We start from the raw sequence: 20,290 nt of genomic DNA, 5'->3' as shown, positions 1-20,290 counted from the left end.
ATTTCCACGAGTCAGTCTCGTCCTCCTTTCCCAGGTTTTTTTATTCTTTTGGATCTTTACTATGGCAATTGACTCTACTGTTTTCAATAGTTACCACGATGACCAACCTGAACTCAGTTATCCTTTCAACACCCTACGTGGGTAGAACCAATTGCAGGAAGATTGGCGACTGTGGGGTTTCAATGCTTCTTAAACCAATGAGGAGTATGGGATGCAGGGACTTGCACCGCGTTTAAGACGTCACACATAGTCTGACTTCGATTTTAGCCACGTTGGCAACACAGACAGCTCATTCCCGGCACGCGAGATGCAATGTCGTGTGCATATTGCCCATACATAGTATTGTTTAATTAATATTGCAACCACTCGCGCCAGCGACGCGGATTGGGTGGTGTGGTCAGCATGTTAGAGTTACCCAGCTTCTTCAGCACTTGACAGCGCACATAGATATAACTAACTTGTGACAGTCACAGAGTTTCACGGTAACCACGTAAGAGGTCATCTCAACGATCAACTGTCTTGCAGAGGAGGACTGCGTAGAATCAGGCCTCCGTGCGTCCGAATTGCTTGCCAAGAAACACTACAAGACAACACACCAATAAAAGAAGAAGCAGACTGTGCTGGGTCAAGAGAAACCACAGAACAATGGACATTAGACTGGTTGGACAATCTGGGTCTGATGAGTCAAATTTGAGATTTTGGGTTCCAACTGCCCGGGGTCTTTGTGCAGACGCCAGAGTTACTGTGAACGGATTATCTCTGCATGTGCTGGTTCCACCGTGTGAAGCATAGGAGGAGGAGGTGTGATGCTGTTGGGGCGTGCTTTGCTGGACACTGCATGTGATTGTATTGAGAATTCAACGGCACATTAAACTAGTATTCTCTGCGACACATCCCCATCCATCTGGTTTTGCGCCTTGGTGGGGACTGATAAATTGTTTTTCAACGGACAATGACACCAAACACGACCTCCAGCTGTTAAGAGGCTTTGACCAAGAGGCGAGTGATGGAAGTGGCGACATTCAGATGACTCTGGCGCTCCACATCCCCCGACCCTCATCACCAATTGAGATGTGTTATGGATGTATTTGGACACCAGAGTGAAGGAATATAAGCCAGCTAAACACCTGCACAAAGCATATTGAAAACCTCCTCAAGACAATGTTGGAAAGCATTCCCAGGTGAAGCTGGCTTTGACGAGGAATGCCAAAAGAGCTGCAAGACTGTCATCACAGGCAAAGGGTGGCTAACTCTTGAGAGAATCCGATAATAAAGGTCAAAAATACCATGGTGTTTGATCTCATATTCATGATGTCTTCAACTATTATATGTCACAATGATATATTCTATTCTATAGTATTATATATGGAAACTAGGCTTCAAGGTCATTTAATGCTCCTCATGCAGGTTTTGATAATATCGAACAAGATCTTCCTTATTTTAAAAACAGTAGGTTTAGTAACAGTGTGGAAAACATTTACAAAAAAAGCTTTTTTTGCAAAGTGCAATATATGGGTCACATTTACGCAGCTACTTTTATGTTTATGTCCTCACTAACAACATGTTATTTAGTTACATGATTTCCCCTGTTCAGCAGAAAAAATATGATATTCTAGGCAATGGTGTAGAGACCTTGAACACTGGCATTATTATGTTTTCCATATACATGCTCGCACTTGGCTTTCCCAGGATGTTTCTTGGTGAAAGCAGTGGCTATTATAAGTTATCTCTATTCTCTCCTCTCCCACTCCCCTCCCTCCTCCCTCCCTCTCCTTCCCTCCCTCCCTCCCTCCTTCCCTAACCCTCCCTCCTTGTGCCTTGTCAATTCAATTCAAGCGGGATTTATTGGCATGGTGAAACATATGTTTAACATTGGCAAAGCAAGTGAAGTATGATAATATACAAAAGTGAAATAAAACAATAAAAAGTGAAAGTAAAACAATTACACTCACAGAGTTCCAAAACAATAAAGACATTACAAATGTAATTATTGTACCTTACGTGTATGTAACAGATGTACAAATGGTTAAAGCTACAAAGGAAAAGGCAAATAAGCCCTAAATATGGGTCTGTTATTTACAATGGTGTTTGTTCTTCACTGGTTGACCTTTTCTTGTGGCAACAGGTTCTAAATCTTGTTGCTGTGATGGCACACTGTGGTATTTCACCCAGTAGATATGGGAGTTTATCAAAATCGGGGTTGTTTTCGAATTCTTTGTGGATCTGTGGAATCTGAGGGAAATATGAGTCTCTAATATGGTCATACATTGGGCAAGAGGTTAGGAAGTGCAGGTCAGTTTCCACCTCATTTTGTGGCAGTGTGCACATAGCCTGTCTTCTCTTGAGAGCCAGGTCTGCGTACGGTGGCCTTCTCAATACCAACAAGGCTATGCTCACTGAGTCTGTACATAGTCAAAGCTTTCCTTAATTTTGGGTCAGTCACAGTGGTCAGGTATTCTGCCACTGTGTACTCTCTTTTTAGGGCCAAATAGCATTCTAGTTTGCTCTGTTTTCTTGTTAATGCTTTCCAATGTGTCAAGTAATTATCTTTTTGTTTTCTCATGATTTGGTTGGGTCTAATTGTGTTGCTGTCCTGGGGCTCTGTGGGGTGTGTTTGTGTTTGTGAACAGAGCCCCAGGACCAGCTTGTTTAGGGGACTCTTTTCCAGGTTCATCTCTCTGTAGGTGATGGCTTTGTTATGGAAGGTTTGGGAATCGCTTCCTTTTAGGTGGTTGTAGAATTTAACGTCTCTTTTCTGGATTTTGATAATTAGCGGGTATCGGCTTAATTCTGCTCTATATGCATTATTTGGTGTTCCACGTTGTACACAGAGGATATTTGTGCAGAATTCTGCATGCAGAGTCTCAATTTGGTGTTTGTCCCATTTTGTGAATTCTTGGTTGGTGAGCAGACCCCAGACCTCACAACCATAAAGGGCAATGGGTTCTATAACTGATTCAAGTATTTTTAGCCAGATCCTAATTGGTATGTCGAAAGTTATGTTCCTTTTGATGGCATAGAATGCCCTTCTTACCTGTCTCTGTGTCTGTGACTGGTTTTCACAGCCTGTCTCCAGCCTGCTGGGAGATGCTRGCTGCAGAGAGCTCCTCTCACACATTTTTGACTACGAGGAACTCTGAAGACTTTGCAGTGGTAAAGACAAGTGTTCTCGCTGTGAGCTTTCTGAGGTGCGTGTTACGGTAAAGACAAGCTTTCTGACAGCAATTAAACTTTGAGKAGAACAACAGCCTCATAAGAAGAAGACAGTCCCGTCTGAGGAAAAATCAGGGTTGYTACGCAACTCAGGCCCTCCCTTCCAGTACTTATTAAATCTGCTCTGTGTGGTGCCTTCCTTGTGACTGTCAGAACCTATACCTACCTACCGCTTCCCAGTCCTACTTTACCTGCTGTTCTACCTTTGATTACTTTTTAATCAAACTCTCATGCAAAAAATCCCACAAAACATAAGGGAAAGTGTATTGAAAAAAATAAGTATTCTTTTTGAAATCGTTCTTTTATTCTGCTGTTGGTTTGGTGATGGGGAAAAAGGGATGTTCTTCAGTTGGCTAGGGAGAGGGAGTGCTGGGAATGGATGGCTGTTTTGGCTCGATATTAGACATGTATATTCATGTTGCTTCTCATTACCAGGCCTTTGATAACCAATCCCATCCTGATTATTTGGTGCTCCCATGACGAGAGGAGAGAGACTGTCTCTTTCCCGAGACGGAGAGCAGAGGAGAGGAAATGGAGGATTGGTGTCAGACAGATAAGGGAATGACTAGGGACACTGATGGCCAGGGCCTTGTCATATTGAATAAGTGGCAGAGTGCCGTCTTTAATCAACGACTGCGGCGTCTAGACTCTGTATGTCTGTCTGTCGGTCTGTCGTCTGTGGCTCAGCCAGCTCACCTGTTAATTCTAATTACCCCAAAAACATGATCTCATTATTATTTTTGTGCTGCAGTGGAGATGCCAAATATCTCCTTCTCTCCCTCCCAAAAAGCTCTGCATTGAATTTGCACTGCAGTGGATGAAGGTAGATCAATTGTGAGAGACTATATTTTAAGCGAGTACAAAACTCTGAATTATATGATATTGACTTCTGTCCAAGGCCTCCACAACTGCAATGACAAGTTTGTAAACAGTAAATGCACCAGGATGCTCTGAAAAGAGTTCTAKAACAATTGCCTCCGTGAGATTTCTGCTCAAATCTGTGTGTTTGAGGCTTTGGTCACTGAAGGAGTTTTCTCTGTGCTGCAGCAGGACAGTGTACAGTACGGCCCACCCTTAGCTCTGGGGTTAGAGTGACACAGCATGTGGCAGATTGGGTATGTTGAGCGGCACAGGCTCCAATAGCGGCCTTCAAAGACTTTTCAAAAAGTCACTTCTCTGTTGGATCTACCTGGTGCTCAACCCACATCCTGTTTTCAATCCTTTTGGAGTTTTTGAACACAGCCCAGCGTGCACTTGGAGAAAGGCCAGGCGGACACCCCCCACTAGCACAGCTCATCGCTGCTCTCATCTGTCAGCTAACAATCTACAACATTTTTGCTGACGTGGGCTAATTAAGTGACTGTCAGTGACTGACATAACAAAACAAAAAAATCTTATGTACAACCATATTTTGAAATTGCACCTTGAGTATTCTACTATTCTAACTCGCAACTGTAAGTTGAGACCCTGACTGCGTTCCCCCAAAAAATATAATATATATTTGTATTATTGATCTGAGGGCCTTCAAAACTGGCATTCCGCCAGTTGCCCATGTCTGTACTAGTGGGAGGCTCAAAAGATGCATCTTCACCTTTGCACTACAGTTGAAAGGGAAAGATCAGAGCATCTGCTTTTTTTTGTTTCCCTCTCCACTGGTCAATGTAGCTTCCTCTGTCCTATATGGATGCTTTCTGATCTGGGCTACATTTTGTATTTCATGGCTTACTGGATAGCACCAGATCAGCTGTTTTGAAGTGTTTTATGTCCAGGACTGAGGAATGGTTCAGGGGAGATGTAACGCTCGCCCAAGACTCAGTGCTGCACTAATATGATTTGTGGCTGTGTCTCACACTGACTATATTTTCCAACACACAGAGAGCATTCTCTAAAGTCTGTGCAGTAAAAACACAACTGRCAAAAGCCAAATAATAATATGCCTCTCTTGCATAATAAAGTACAGTAAATGGCTTTTAGTCTTTTGGTAGAGTAATAGTATAGCATTAATTGCTGTAGGGATAACATTGTATTTTTCTGGACATCAGCCATTCACTGTAATGGAAGAAAGTGGAGGAAAAAAATCTATTTGGAAACATATTGGCAGCCATTGGTTGTGGGATCAGATGGCTTTGGAAAACAGATTATGTMCAGACCAGAGAGCCCAGAACATGACCACAGGGGATTGATGTTAATAGAACACCACATGACCTTGGTGTTGCCACGGAGAAATTGTGATACCCTAGTAGGTTAGCAGACTGAGTTGGCAATGTGGGCAATGAATACCTACAATACCTACTGAGTACCTAGATGAATACCTACCTACTAAATACCTACTTACGCAAAGGTAGGCTACTGTATCCAGGGTTTCAGAGTTTCAGCTATCAAGGCCACTTGGATGGTTCAGATTTCAGCATGTTCTGCCAGACCATAATAGGCTATCCCTCCAGATAACCATCCAGATCGTCATGTGATCCAGGGACAAAACCGGCCAGCAGAAAACTCGTATTGTACTGTATGGTTTCACTGTTTCAATTAAGTTCTGTTTTCTCACCAAATCCCCAGAGACAGGGTTTCCCTACTATGTCAAAGGTCAGGGGTACATGGCACTTAAGGTTGTGTAAAATGACTGAGTGACTAATTAATTAATTTCCAATGCACTGAACTGGGTGGGATGGAGTGGAGTGCAGTGAGAGTGGATGGTGCCAGGTCTACACAAGTAGTTGTTGTTAAGGGAGCTTTGTGAGGTGGACAAGCAAAGGATGGAGAGGAAATCATAAGGTCATATAATATATTTTCTTTACACAAACATCCATTGGAGTGGATTTGCATGGAAATATTGCTGCTCAGCCCCTCCCTCCACGCTAGGTCATCAGCACAATTTAATTACATTAAGAGACGGCTAAATTAGACTCGCAAACAGAATGACCGGCTTAAAGGATTACTGGACCTCTGGTGGGGTGAGATCAAATTCTACCTTCCAGCTTGAAACAATATGCACTGTTCCTTGTGGTCCCCATGTGAAGAGGTATTGATGGAGAGATGGAGGGAGGGTTGTTGTTGACCAGATGAGAGGGTAGTTGTACATACATCCACAGTCATTCCACAGGTAGATCATATAGAGCAGTGGTATTCAAACTTTTTCAGAGGGGACCCCATTTTCTCTAAAATCATTTCTGGGCACCCCATTTTTGTTGCAAGAATTTCTTGCGACCCCAACCCACCGCAAATTTAATGACACTACCTTCAAATCCATAACTTGCTATCAGGTTTTAGGTCTGGCCACAGCACTGTTTCAGCAACATTGAAGGTTTTAAATGACATCCACTGTCATTGATAAGAAGTTACACTGTGTGTCTGTTTTTATTGATTTGTCGAATGCTTTTGACACCGTGGACCACGCTGTGTTAGTGCAAAGGTTAAAATGTTGTGGAATTACTGGTCATGCTCTAGATTGGATTATAAATTACCTATCAAATCGTACACAATGTGTAATGGCGGATGGTTGTAATTCTGAGTCCATAGAGGTGTGCTCAGGTGTTCCGCAAGGTTCTATTTTGGGCCCACTGTTGTTAATTTTGTATATCAACAACATTGGGGATCTTATTGAAACAGCGGATGTTCATTTTTATGCAGATGATACAGTTCTTTATTCAAGTGGTAGTAGTTTATCTTTAGCTTTTGAAAATGCCCAAAGAGCATTTAACATCATACAACAGAATATGTATGATTAAAAGCTGATTCTAAATTCGGGTAAAACAAAATGCATGGTATTTTCAAATGGCAGGCATGTTACAAATCATGTCATTGCTACATTGGCTGGACATACTATAGAGCAAGTTGAAGTGTACAAATATTTGGGTGTGTGGGTTGATGATAAGCTGAGCTTCACTGTGCATGTAGAGAACTTGATAAGGAAGCTCAAGCTGAAAATAGGATTTTATTACCGGCATAAGGTTGTTTTTCTTTTGAGGCCAGGAAGGAGCTGGTACGATGTACATTACTGTCGGTTTTAGATTTTAGTGATGTTATATATATGCAGGCCTCAGCCACTACTCTGAGAGCACTTGATTCAGTTTATTATGCAGCCCTCAGGTTCATTACAAATCAGAAACGTCTAACACATCATTGTGATCTCTACAGCGCTGTTGGCTGGACGTCATTGACCTTGCGTAGGCTTAAACACTGGTATACACTGATTTATAAGCCCATATTGGGTAAAATGCCATTTTATCTCTGTTCTTTTTTAGTCAGGTCAGTAAATAAATATCAATTACGGTCCCATTCTGATTTGCTTCTAACAGTACCAAAAATTAGAACAGGTCATGGTAGAAATAGTTTTAGTTACTTAGCACCGTGGTCCTGGAATTCTCTCCTGAACATTTTAAAATGTGATGATCTAGTTTCGTTGGTGTAGTTTAAACACTTGATCGATGTATATATCATAAAAGAGTGTAATTGTTTTTAGGTCAGCTGTTTTTAGTCAAGATGTTTGTGTTTTTAATGTAATATGTAATTGTGTACTGTATGTGTGTTTATAGTTTTGTTTAAAGTTGTGTTAGTGTATGTAAGTTGTTTTGTCTGAAACGTTGTTCCCCCTGCTGCCATTGGACCAGGTCTCTCTTGGAAAAGAGACATTATCTCAATGAGAAAAACCTGTATAAATAAAGGTACAATAAATTGTTATTTTTATTTATTTAAGTGACCAGGGTAACCGTAATAGCCTTGGTTTCATGCATGTTAACATTAGAAGCCTCCTCCCTAAGTTTGTTTTGTTCACTGCTTTAGCACACTCTGCCAACCCGGATGTTTTAGCCGTGTCTGAATCCTGGTTTAGGAAGACCACCAAAAATTCTGACATTTTCATCCCTAAYTACAAKATTTTCAGACAAGATAGAACGGCCAAAGGGGGYGGTGTTGCAATCTACTGCAAAGAKTGCCTGCAGAGTTCTGTTTTACTATCCAGGTCTGTTCCCAAACAATTTGAACTTCTACTTTTAAAAATCCACCTCTCTAAAAACAAGTCTCTCACCGTTGCCGCCTGCTATAGACCACCCTCTGCCCCCAGCTGTGCTCTGGACACCATATGTGAACTGATTGCCCCCCATCTATCTTCAGAGCTTGTGCTGCTAGGCGACCTAAATTGGAACATGCTTAACACCCCAGCCATCCTACAATCTAAGCTTGATGCCCTCAATCTCACACAAATTATCAATGAACCTACCAGGTACCACCCCCAATTCCCGTAACACGGGTACCCTCATAGATATCATCCTAACCAACTTGCCCTCCAAATACACCTCTGCTGTTTTCAACCAAGATCTCAGCGATCACTGCCTCATTGCCTGCATCCGTAATGGTCAGCGGTCAAACGACCTCCACTCATCACTGTCAAACGCTCCCTGAACACTTCAGCGAGCAGCCTTTCTAATCGACCTGGCCGAGATCCTGGAAGGATATTGATCTTATCCCGTCAGTAGAGGATGCCTGGATATTTTTTTAAATGCCTTCCTCACCATCTTGAATAAGCATGCCCATTCAAGAAATTTAGAACCAGGAACAGATATAGCCCTTGGTTCTCTCCTGACCTGACTGCCCTTAACCACAGAAAAATATCCTATGGCGTTCTGCATTAGCATCGAACAGCCCCCGTGATATGCAACTTTTCAGGGAAGCTAGGAACCAATATACACAGGCAGTTAGAAAAGCCAAGGCTAGCTTTTTCAAGCAGAAATTTGCTTCCTGCAACACAAACTCCAAAAAAGTTCTGGGGACAACTGTAAAAGTCCATGGAGAATAAGAACACCTCTCCAGCTTCCAACTGCACTGAAGTAGGAAACACTGTCACCACGGACAAATCCACTATAATGAGAATTTCAATAAGCATTTTTCTACGGCTGGTCATTGCTTTCCACCTGGCTACCCCTTCCCCGGTCAACGCACTGCACCCCCCACAGCAACTCGCCCAGCCTTTCCATTTGTCTTTCTCCAATACAGTCAGCTGATGTTTCTGAAAGAGCTGCAAAATCTGGACCCTTGACAAATCAGCCCGGCTAGATAATCTGGACCCTTCTTTCTAAAACTATCTGCTAAATTGTTGCCACCCCTTAATTCAGCTCTTCAACCTCTCTTTCGTGTCGTCTGAGATTCCCAAAGATTGGAAAGCAGCTGCGGTTATCCCCCTCTCAAAGGGGGGACACTCTTGACCCAAACAGCTACAGACCCCATATCTATCCTACCCTGCCTTTCTAAGGTCTTCGAAAGCCAAGTTAACAAACAGATTACCGACCATTTCGAACCCACCATACCTTCTCCGCTATGCAATCTGGTTTCAGAGCTGGTCATGGGTGCACCTCAGCCACGCTCAAGGTCATAAACGATATCGTAACCGCCATCGATAGGAAACAATACTGGCAGCTGTATTCATGACCTGGCCAAGGCTTTTGACTCTGTCATCACCGTATTCTATCGGCAGACTCGACAGCCTTGGTTTCCTAATGATTGCCTCCGCTGGTTCACCAACTACTTCTCTGATAGAGTTCAGTGTGTCAAATCGGAGGGTCTGTTGTCCGGCCTCTGGCAGTCTCTATGGGGTGCCACAGGGTTCAATTCTTGGACCGACTCTCTTCTCTGTATACATCAATGATGTCGCTCTTGCTGCTGGTGAGTCTCTGATCCACCTCTACGCAGATGACACTATTCTGTATACTTCTGGCCCTTCTTTACACTGTGTTAACAACCCTCCAGGCGAGCTCAATGCCATACACTCTCCTTCCGTGGCCTCCAATTGCTCTTAAATACAAGTAAAACTAAATGCATGCTCTTCAAACGATCGCTGCCTGCACCTGCCCGCCTGTCCAACATCACTACTCTAAGACGCTTTGACTTAGAATATGTGGACAACTACAAATACCTAGTGTCTGGTTAGACTGTAAACTCTCCTTCCAGATCACAATCAAACATCTCCAATCCAAAGTTAAAATCATTAGAATTAGCTTCCTATTCGCGCAACAAAGCATCCTTCACTCATGCTGCCAACATACCCTTGTAAAACTGACCATCTACGCAATCCTCGACTTCGGTGATGTCATTAACAAAATGCCCTCCATTACCTAACTTCAATAAATTGGATGCAGTCTACCACAGTGCCATCCGTTTTGTCACCAAAGCCCCTTACACTAGCACCCACCATGCGACCTGTACACTCTCGGTTGCTGGCCCTCGCTTCATACTCGTCGCCAAACCCACTGGCTCCAGGTCATCTACAAGACCCTGCTCGGTAAAGTCCCCCCTTATCTCAGCTCGCTGGTCACCATAGCAGCACCTACCTGTAGCACGCGCTCCAGCAGGTATATCTCTCTGGTCACCCCCAAAACCAATTCCTCCTTTGGCCGCCTTCTCCTTCCAGTTCTCTGCTGCCAATGACTGGAAACAACTACAAAATCTCTGAAACTGGAAACACTTATCTCCCTCACTAGCTTAAAGCACCAGCTGTCAGAGCAGCTCATAAGATTACTGCACCTGTACATAGCCATCTATAATTTAGCCCAAACAACTACCTCTTTACCTACTGTATTCATTTATTTATTTTGTCCTTTGCACCCCATTATCTTTTTGGGGTAGGAGGTGAGGCATATTAATTCAATATAGATTGCGTGGCGAGTTACATATAGCAGTAAAAAAAAAAACAACCTGTGGCTTTGGTTTTGAGTGGAAGAGTGCAAAGTGTGGTGGGGTGCAAAGGACATAATTGACGTAGTTAAATGGTACATTTTTTTTTGGGCTAAATCTATTAACGATTGGGCTATTGCAAAGGTCTGTCTCATTCTCACTGAGCATAACAGACTCATGCCAGCCTGAGCGATGTTCTGTTTGACTTATGCTAGACTAGTTGATAGTAGATATTATTCTTCCGACGCTATCTCATTGGCCAGTTATAGTATTTTAGTATATTTGTTTTATCAAGTCATTGGCAGCAGGAATTCTGGGTATGATGGCTCGTCGCAAACTACCTCCCTTATCTCACCTCACTTGCTCACATTGTATATAGACTTATTTTTCACTGTATTATTGACTGTATGTTTGTTTTACTCCATGTGTAACTATGTGTTGTTGTATGTATCGAACTGCTTTGCTTTATCTTGGCCAGGTCGCAATTGTAAATGAGAACGTGTTCTCAATTTGCCTACCTGGTTAAATAAAGGTGAAATAAATAAATAAATAAAGTGCCTTTGAAAGGGTTATGGTAGTAGGTGCCAAGCGCACCATTTTATGTCAAGAACTGCAACGCTGCTGGGTTTTTCACGTTCAACAGTTCCCCTTGTATATATATATTAGAGGTCGACCGATTAAGCGGAATGGCCAATTAATTAGGGCAGATTTCAAGTTTTCATAACAATCGGAAATCGGTATTTTTGGACACCGATTTGGCTGATTTTTTAAATTTATTTATTTTATTATTRTTTATTTTTTTACACCTTTATTTAATCTTTATTTAACTAGGCAAGTCAGTTAAGAACACATTCTTATTTTCAATGACGGCCTAGGAACGGTGGGTTAACTGCCTCGTTCAGGGGCAGAACGACAGATTTTTACCTTGTCAGCTCGGGGGATTCAATTTTGCAACCTTACAGTTAACTAGTTCAACGCTCTAACCACCTGATTACATTGCACTGCACGAGGAGCCTGCCTGTTACGCGAATGCAGTAGAAGCCAAGGTAAGTTGCTAGCTAGCATTAAACTTATCTTATAAAAAACAATCAATCAATCATAATCACTAGTTAACTACACATGGTTGATGATATTACTAGTTTATCTAGCATGTCCTGCGTTGCATATAATCGATGCGGTGCGTATCGTTGCTCCAATGTGTACCTAACCATAAACATCAATGCATTTCTTAAAATCAATAGACAGGAGTATATATTTTTAAACCTGCATATTTAGCTAAAAGAAATCCAGGTTAGCAGGCAATATTAACCAGGTGAAATTGTGTCACTTCTCTTGCGTTCATTGCAGTCAGTGTATATGCAACAGTTTGGGCCGCCTAATTTGCCAGAATTTTACGTAATTACGACATAACATTGAAGGTTGTGCAATGTAACAGGAATATTTAGACTTATGGATGCTCGTATTTCTGTGGGTTATTATGTTATAACTAAGTCTATGATTTGATAGAGCAGTCTGACTCAGCGGTGGTCGGCAGCAGCAGGCTCGTAAGCATTCATTCAAACAGCACTTTCCTGCGTTTTGCCAGAAGCTCTTCGCTGTGCTTCAAGCCTATCAACTCCCTAGATTAGGCTGGTGTAACCGATGTGAAATGGCTAGCTAGTTAGCGGGGTGCGCGCTAATAGTGTTTCAAACGTCACTCGCTCTGAGACTTGGAGTAGATATCCCCTTGCTCTGCATGGGTAACGCTGCATCGAGGGTGGCTGTTGTCGTTGTGTTCCTGGTTCGAGCCCAGGTAGGAGCGAGGAGAGGGATGGAAGCTATACTGTTACACTGGCAATACTAAAGTGCCTATAAGAACATCCAATAGTCAAAGGTTAATGAAATACAAATGGTATAGAGAGAAATAGTCCTATAATTCCTWTAATAACTACAACCTAAAACTTCTTACCTGGGAATATTGAAGACTCATGTTAAAAGGAACCAYCAGCTTTCATATGTTCTCATGTTCTGAGCAAGGAACTTAAACGTTAGCTTTCTTACATGGCACATATTGCACTTTTACTTTCTTCTCCAACACTTTGTTTTTGCATTATTTAAACCAAATAAACATGTTTCATTATTTATTTGAAGCTAAATTGATTTTATTTATGTATTATATTAAGTTAAAATAAGTGTTCATTCAGTATTGTTGTAATTGTCATTATTACAAATATATATTTTTTAAATCGTCCGATTAATCGGTATCGGCTTTCTTTGGTCCTCCAATAATCGGTATCGGTATCAGCAATATATATATATGGTCAAAACATATAGACTCAATGGTTACTAAAATGGGAAGAGGTCTGTTCATGATAAGGTGACACTTTCTTGATATCTCAGTCAAACAGACAGGTCCTAGTTTTGTTGCATCTGGACTACTGTCCAGTTGTATGATCAGGTGAGGCAAAGAACGACATAAGCAAATTGCAGTTGGCCCAAAACAGAGCAGCACGTATTGCACTTAGATGTACACGGAATGCGAATGTCAATGACATGCATGTCAATCTCTCCTGGCTCAAAGTTGAGGAGAGATTGACTCCATTACTATTGGTGCTTGTGCAAGGTGTTGATGTGTTGAAGGTACCGAACTGTCTGTTCAAGCAGTTGGCACACAGTTCGGACACTCATCGGTATCACATAAGACATTCAACCAGAGGTCTCTTCACAGTCCCTAGGTCCAGAACAGAGGCTGGGAAATGCACAGTATTAAATAGAGCCATGACTAAATGGAACTCTGCCACCCCAGGTAACTCAAACTAGCAATAAAACCAGATTCAAAAACCAGATTCAAAAACCTTACGGCCCGGCCATGAAGAGACACAGACATTTTTATGCATATTGTATTGTATTATGCATGTGATACGTGGTTGGGGTACGACTGTGATATGGGGTTGTCTCGCCTGGCTATCTTAAGATGAATGTACTAGCTGTACGTCGCTCTGGATGGGAGCTTCTGCTGAATGGCTAAATTGTAATGTAAATGTAGTGCTGTGTATATGTATGTATATTATGTATTTTATTTGTGATGTTGTTTCCTGTTTGGACCACAGGAAGACTAGCCCTGCCCCGGCAGCAGCTAACTGGGGATCCTAACAAATACTAAGTACTAAATATACTCTATATATACAGTATAAATCGTTCCCCTACCCCAACTTTGAATACCACTGATATAGAGAAAGGTTTTATATTTCACCAACGAGACTAGGCTACATCTAAGGAAAAACACACACACACACACACACACACACACAGGCTCTCGTACCTTAGTACATATTTTTCGTTCTCCATGTCATCACATCAGTGATGTGTGAAGTGTTCTTTGACTGCTTGGCGACATGCTGCATATAAAAGAGACAGTGACACTATCGTCTTCACCCCAAGCAGATGGCTTTTCAACCACGACTCCTCACTGTGGATGCCAAGCCATGGATCATTAAAGATGTCAAGGACGTTGGGTAGGATTTTCTTTGCATGGTAAGAGTGCAATTAGACAATAACTGGCAAACACACCACTGTGCCTTTGTTCAATTTGTGCCATTCAATGCATAGCACAGCAGTCCTCTGAAGTAAACAGAGCATCTCTATAGATTAGCTACTGTAACCGAGTCGAGCTAACATGCTCTCTTCCATGCAATGATTATCAGAGGGGAAATGGGATAAGAAATGGATTAGTGCTATGTAATTATACTATAACTGGAACAAGAGAATAGTGGGTGACCTCGTCACGACACTCAGTGGAGTTGTGTAATACTGTACCAGTCCACTCAATGGGCCCTTGTCCTTTTTTCAGATGAAGAAAGACTTTGCTTTGCCATAGGGTTTGTTCCAATGAGATGGCAATAATGTGTTATTGGTGTTTGAGTGAAGACACATGCCTTTACTGGAACATCACCATACAACTAGACCTTCCTCTCAGCCGTTGGCCCACACTGTGACAACAAGGCTTTAAGTGCTGGAAAAACGCTCACTGGACAAAATGTGTTTTAGCAATTTATCTCAGCTAGCGGCTAGGACTTTGAGCCATGTTTTTCCCCAGGAGATTGGTCAATTGTCCCTTAAACAGTTACTGTGGAGATCAGGAGAGACTGTTGCCCATCCTGTTAAACTGCTGGTTCCTGTTCGGCTATTGTGAGTGTTATCTTAACTATGGGGGACCAAAGCACTCCACTGACTGTGACTGTACTCCACAGCCAGACAAAGACGATGAGCAGTGGAGAGAGGAAGATAGATAGAAGCTGACATCCGATGTATTAAAACCCAACACTATTAGAGATGAGCTTCTGGAGGAAGGGAGGCATCGTAGCTTAAGGCATAGATACAGTTCAGCATTATCTTTCCAGCGGTGTAAGCTATACTGAAGTCACTGAATGTTCATTGTAACACTTCATATGTCATACATCATTTGTGAAATTAGCATTGTTTCTTTCTAACTAAATCAATGCCTGTATAGTGCTTGCATGCTTGCTTTTGCTGTGAAAATGGATACCCGTACAGTACAATTACAGTACAGTGTGTCAGCAGTTTAAATACTTCAAATTCATTAAGTGCTTATCGTAATAATATAATATATGCCATTTACCAGACACTTTTATCCAAAGCAACTTACAGTCACGCGTGCATAAAAGTTACATACTGTATGTATGGACCTGGGATTTGAACCTACTACTCTAGGTTACAAGCACCATGCTCTACCAACTGAGCTACAAAGGACCACACCTCATTGACATAGAATCCTCAATAAAAAAAGGCCATGCCACTATCTTGTCACCATGACATTGAACTTGGCATGGTGCTCCTTCTGAATAGACAAGCCAAAACACCTTGCTATTTCTACAGTGTGTGTGGCCCACTAGCACTGCAGTTGCTAGGTTAGACACACTCATCACTCGGCAGTATGTGTGTGTGTGTGATATTACCCGCACGAGCATCTGACAATCAGTGGAATATTAGAGCCAGGAGAGTTCTCACTCTCCGTAAGTACCTCTTATTGATAGAGAGGCTGACACAGTACTCATCCTGTCTGTTACTGATGATGACACACAGCACGGGTGACACATGATAGACCCACACACAGCGGTGCATAGAGCCTCCCCCATCTCTTCATCTCTCTCTGTGTAGTCTCCCTCTCTCTCCCTCCCTCTCTCTCCTCCTCCCTCTCATCTATATCCTAGCCCTATCTCCCCAGCTCTCTCTCCCCATCTCTCTCTCTCCATCTCTCAGTGTGTGGCTCAGTCCTGTGGTGCTGTAGCAGGTGTTCACCACTGGGGCCCTCACAGTACACCACTAAGGATATCACCACTCACAGGATATCACCAATCACCACTCACAGTGCACCACCAAGGATATCACCACTCACAGGATATCACAAATCACCACTCACAGTACACCACCAAGGATATCACCACTCACAGGATATCACCACTCACAGTACACCACCAAGGACATCGCCCTCATTTAGAGTTGACATCCTGGCATTGTCTCATGATAACTCATAACCAATTGCTTCACCTTTTCAGTATGCAAACTTGGTATCGTTCGTATCAAACTTGAATCCAATAGAGGAGCAGGTTGACAATAACAGTAAGTATAGTACATGTGTACATGCATGTGAACAGATGTATATGGGTTTATTTGTATGTGGGTCACGCTTCTTTCACAACATACAGTACTGATGATAGTATCAACCCATTCCAGYTTCAGGTCAGTAGAAACTGACTGTAGAATAGGGTAGACATCTTTCTTCCACTGCTGGAGCCTGTTGCTGGACCATCTCTGAGAGGTCCTGGAGGTGTATGAAGAGGACGAGGCCTCCGGCCCGAACAGCAGAAGGAACCAGAAGGAGCAGGGCAGCTTGACGGCCGTGGCCCTCATCCGTCTTCTCCCACGCAGGGCGTCCACTATCCTAACTCCACCCACAGCATCCTGCTATCCTGCCTCAGCTCAGACTGCTGCCTGGTGAGAGAGAAGGGACAGAGTCAGCCCAGATAGGACAGGACATAAGATATAGCAGCACAATAGGACATAGCATGACATGACATAGGGTTAAATGGGTTATAATGTCATTAATATAGGTAGGCTAATCATGGTTCTTCAAAGTGTTACATTGCGCCCTGCCACACCCTCTACTGCTCATCCTGTGTCTCCTTGACTGCCGTCACTCCGCCAGTGCTCTCTCTCTCTCCCTTCCTTCTCTGTGTGTGTTGTGTGTGTGGTGTGTGTTGTGTGTGTGTGTGTGTGTGTGTTGTGTGTGTGTGTGTGTGTGTGTGTGTGTGTGTGTGTGTGTGTGTGTGTGTGTGTGTGTGGTGTGTGTGTGTGTGTGTGTGTGTGTGTGTGTGTGTGTGGTGTGATTGTGTCGGCGGAGACAAGTGTGCTGGAGTCAGAGCAGCCCCCACCAGCTGCAACCTGTTCCATAATCAAGACCTCTACAAATACTCAGTCCTGCCACTTCCACACTGCCAGATCGTAATCTCTGCTCAGTCAGTCTACGTTTCTAGCCGTTTGTTACTATTTCGATCCTGTTATCCTGTTGTGCCTGTTTTCCTTGCCTGACACAGTTCTGCCCGCTCTGACTCTGGTCCCTGTCTCCAGTCCCACATCTCCTCATCCTGCTACTCTGCCCTGGATTCCCCACTCTACTGCTCCCTTGGATTCCCCTCCGGACCTGCTTACCCTGTCCCAACCCCTCTCGCTTCAGCCTCAGCCTCCGCACCTGGTTTCCTGCAACCCCCCCAAGCTTCCCCTGGCCTGCACTTCATCTTCCCCCTGTGTTTCAATAAATACCTTGGTTTCTTCATCCCAGTGTCCTCGTCTGAGTCTGCTCTTGGGTTTCCCTGTTTCACTCCGCGTAACAAACAGTTTTCTTCTCATTGGATTAATACAAAATGTGTTCACCTTACTGAGTGACAACTATAGAAACATATTCTCTTTGTACTGCTAACAGCCTACCACACAAGATTAATGAGATGTTACATTTTATAAGCGGGACCTACTTAAAAGATATACTGTGCAGTATTAATGATAATCATTGGCTCTTTGAAGTCGGTCTGTAAAACAACACGTCCTTAATGTGTTAAACTGTGGACAACTTTACATGAAATCTAGAAGCCATGTTTTTTATGAGTCAGTGAGCCAGTATGAGGGTCCGTACTCAGACTATAATGAATGGTGGCCTGTGCACGAGAGAAAAAGCTCCTAAAGAGTTCAATGGGATCTCACACTCAAAACATAAAAAGGAAAAAACCAAGGTGGCGGAGATGCAAAAATGTACTTTATGTAATCGAAAGAATGCTCGAAAGAATCGAAAGATGCTCGAAAGAATCCAAAAAGGTGAAAGTGCAAAGTGCTAAACATAAAAATGAGCATACRTTTCAGCTGCTATGCCTTCATCAGTGCTGTACAAACAAATTAAGTGGAGACACGCACTTAAGAAGATGACACCTGTGCGTAACAGGTGTAACAAGTAACAAGTTAACTAGATACAGGTGAATAGGGGGTCATCAATGGCATCTATAAATATACAGAATGAGACTAGAAAAATATAAATAATGAACACATATAATTGAAAATAAGAAACAATTCATCAGCCCATATGAGTTAATTGATGTCATAACCTTGGAGACCAATAGTAGTCAATCAGATATCAAACCACTTTGGCTGGCCTTCAGTCATGGATAAACCAGCCAGTACAATCAGATATCAAATCACTTTGGCTGGCCTTTCAGTCATGGATAAATCAGCCAGTACAATCAGATATCAAACCACTTTAGCTGGCCTTCAGTCATGGATAAATCAGCCAGTACAATCAGATATCAAACCACTTTAGCTGGCCTTCAGTCATGGATAAATCAGCCAGTACAATCAATATCAGAACACTGGGCTGGCCTTCAGTCATGGATAAATCAGCCAGTACAATCAGCCAGGGACATATCTCATTCTTATGCATCTGCAGCGGAGATGCATCTATTGTTTTTCTGGGAACACACAACCTCTGATCAACTGGATCAAACGCTGGGAAGTGTATGTATCCCTCTGCTGAATTCATTAAGCAAACACATAAGGATGTTTGTGAAATGTATTCTGATTATAATTTTTCATTTTTCTACCATATTCACAATTCCCATTTATGGGATATAGCTATTAGTATTTAGTATGCACTGTGATCTTTTAAAGTATGAATACAAGAAAAACATACTCACAAAARCTGTATGTGGACTGAATGTTGCACAGCTTCCAATGACAAACTTGTATTCTGTTCTGTTTTGTATAACTTACTGCATATCTAACTTCCCTTGGTAATAATGAAACAGGTGGCCCAGAAACGATTTATGGTCAGAATGAAATGATTATCACCATGACAAAGGGACAAAGAAAGATTCAGTTGGTGGCCCTAGTCCATTCACTATTCAATTACTACCTGAGCCCAGGGTTTGACAGGGGTAAAATGGGAGGCAAAATCATGTTCACCGCAGAGCTAATTATTAGCTTATTTATGRCAGCTGGCTGATCTGTGGTCAGGAGTAATCCGTTCTGCTGCTGTGATGGAGATTACCCATCAGTAAATGAGATGAGCCACCAAACTGACTGCTATTCTGTTATGTAGAAAAGACCAGGGTTCAGATGGTATTTGTTTCTTTCAAATAATCTGAGCAACTGACTGAGGCTGCCTGAGGCTGCCAGGTGGGAAATATTTGCACTTTTGGGACTATTATGTTGTTTCCATTGTGCTCGGCAAGTTCAATCAAGCACAGCTGAAGTATAGGTCTGTTTCTGCACTCCTTTGTTCCGGTTATCCAATTGGCTACAGTATGATAGTGGCAATGTCTCGCTCTCTTTCTGTTCATGTCGCTGACATACGTAACATCCCACACTTCCCCCATCTAGCATACAGTCAGCCCCMCACCTCAGCCGGCAGCGGCCCCTAGCCACCTCACACATTCCCCTGCTCCCTGTGACGGTGACCTGGCTGCCCATGGCTGGCTCTGCAGGGGACACGTACACCCAGACACACTCAGACAAAGGGCTGATGATGGCTCAGACGCAAACAGACATGCTCAAACACCCTCACACATAACACCCAAACACCTTTAGAGTAGCTATTCTCTCTATGGTGCATAACAGCAAATGCTACAGATGAAGTCACAGGTAGACTATTAATATACAGACAGCCCCTGCAGTAGTGTTCCCATGTTCAGGTGTAAAAAGACAGAATATGCTGAACAAAACGGATGGGCACTGTGAATCTTAGCACTACATCCAGTTTGCTGAACAGTTAAGTTCAAATAGAAAGTACAGTTTTAGAAGGTAGGTGATGGAGCGCATTATTTTTGTAAATTACATCGCCGAAAGCGGCGTCAAGGAACTTGGTGGGAATATC

The 20,290-nt window shown here is 42.8% G+C and overlaps 1 protein-coding gene across 1 annotated transcript in view; it reads right to left on the bottom strand.

The window, feature by feature from the left end:
• The window catches only part of LOC111973782 (carbohydrate sulfotransferase 8), a 242,116-nt gene that overhangs the window by 188,455 nt on the left and 33,371 nt on the right, over positions 1-20,290 (bottom strand). The window contains exon 2 of the mRNA XM_024001193.2: positions 16,651-16,869. The gene's annotated coding sequence lies outside the window, so the exon portion shown is untranslated. The remainder of the gene's footprint in view (positions 1-16,650; positions 16,870-20,290) is intronic.

This window comes from Salvelinus sp. IW2-2015, linkage group LG15 (genome assembly GCF_002910315.2).
Source record: "Salvelinus sp. IW2-2015 linkage group LG15, ASM291031v2, whole genome shotgun sequence".
Taxonomy (NCBI): Eukaryota; Metazoa; Chordata; class Actinopteri; order Salmoniformes; family Salmonidae; genus Salvelinus; species Salvelinus sp. IW2-2015.
The sequence above is the reverse complement of the archived record's forward strand: the minus strand, read 5'-3'. Positions and strand labels throughout refer to the sequence as shown.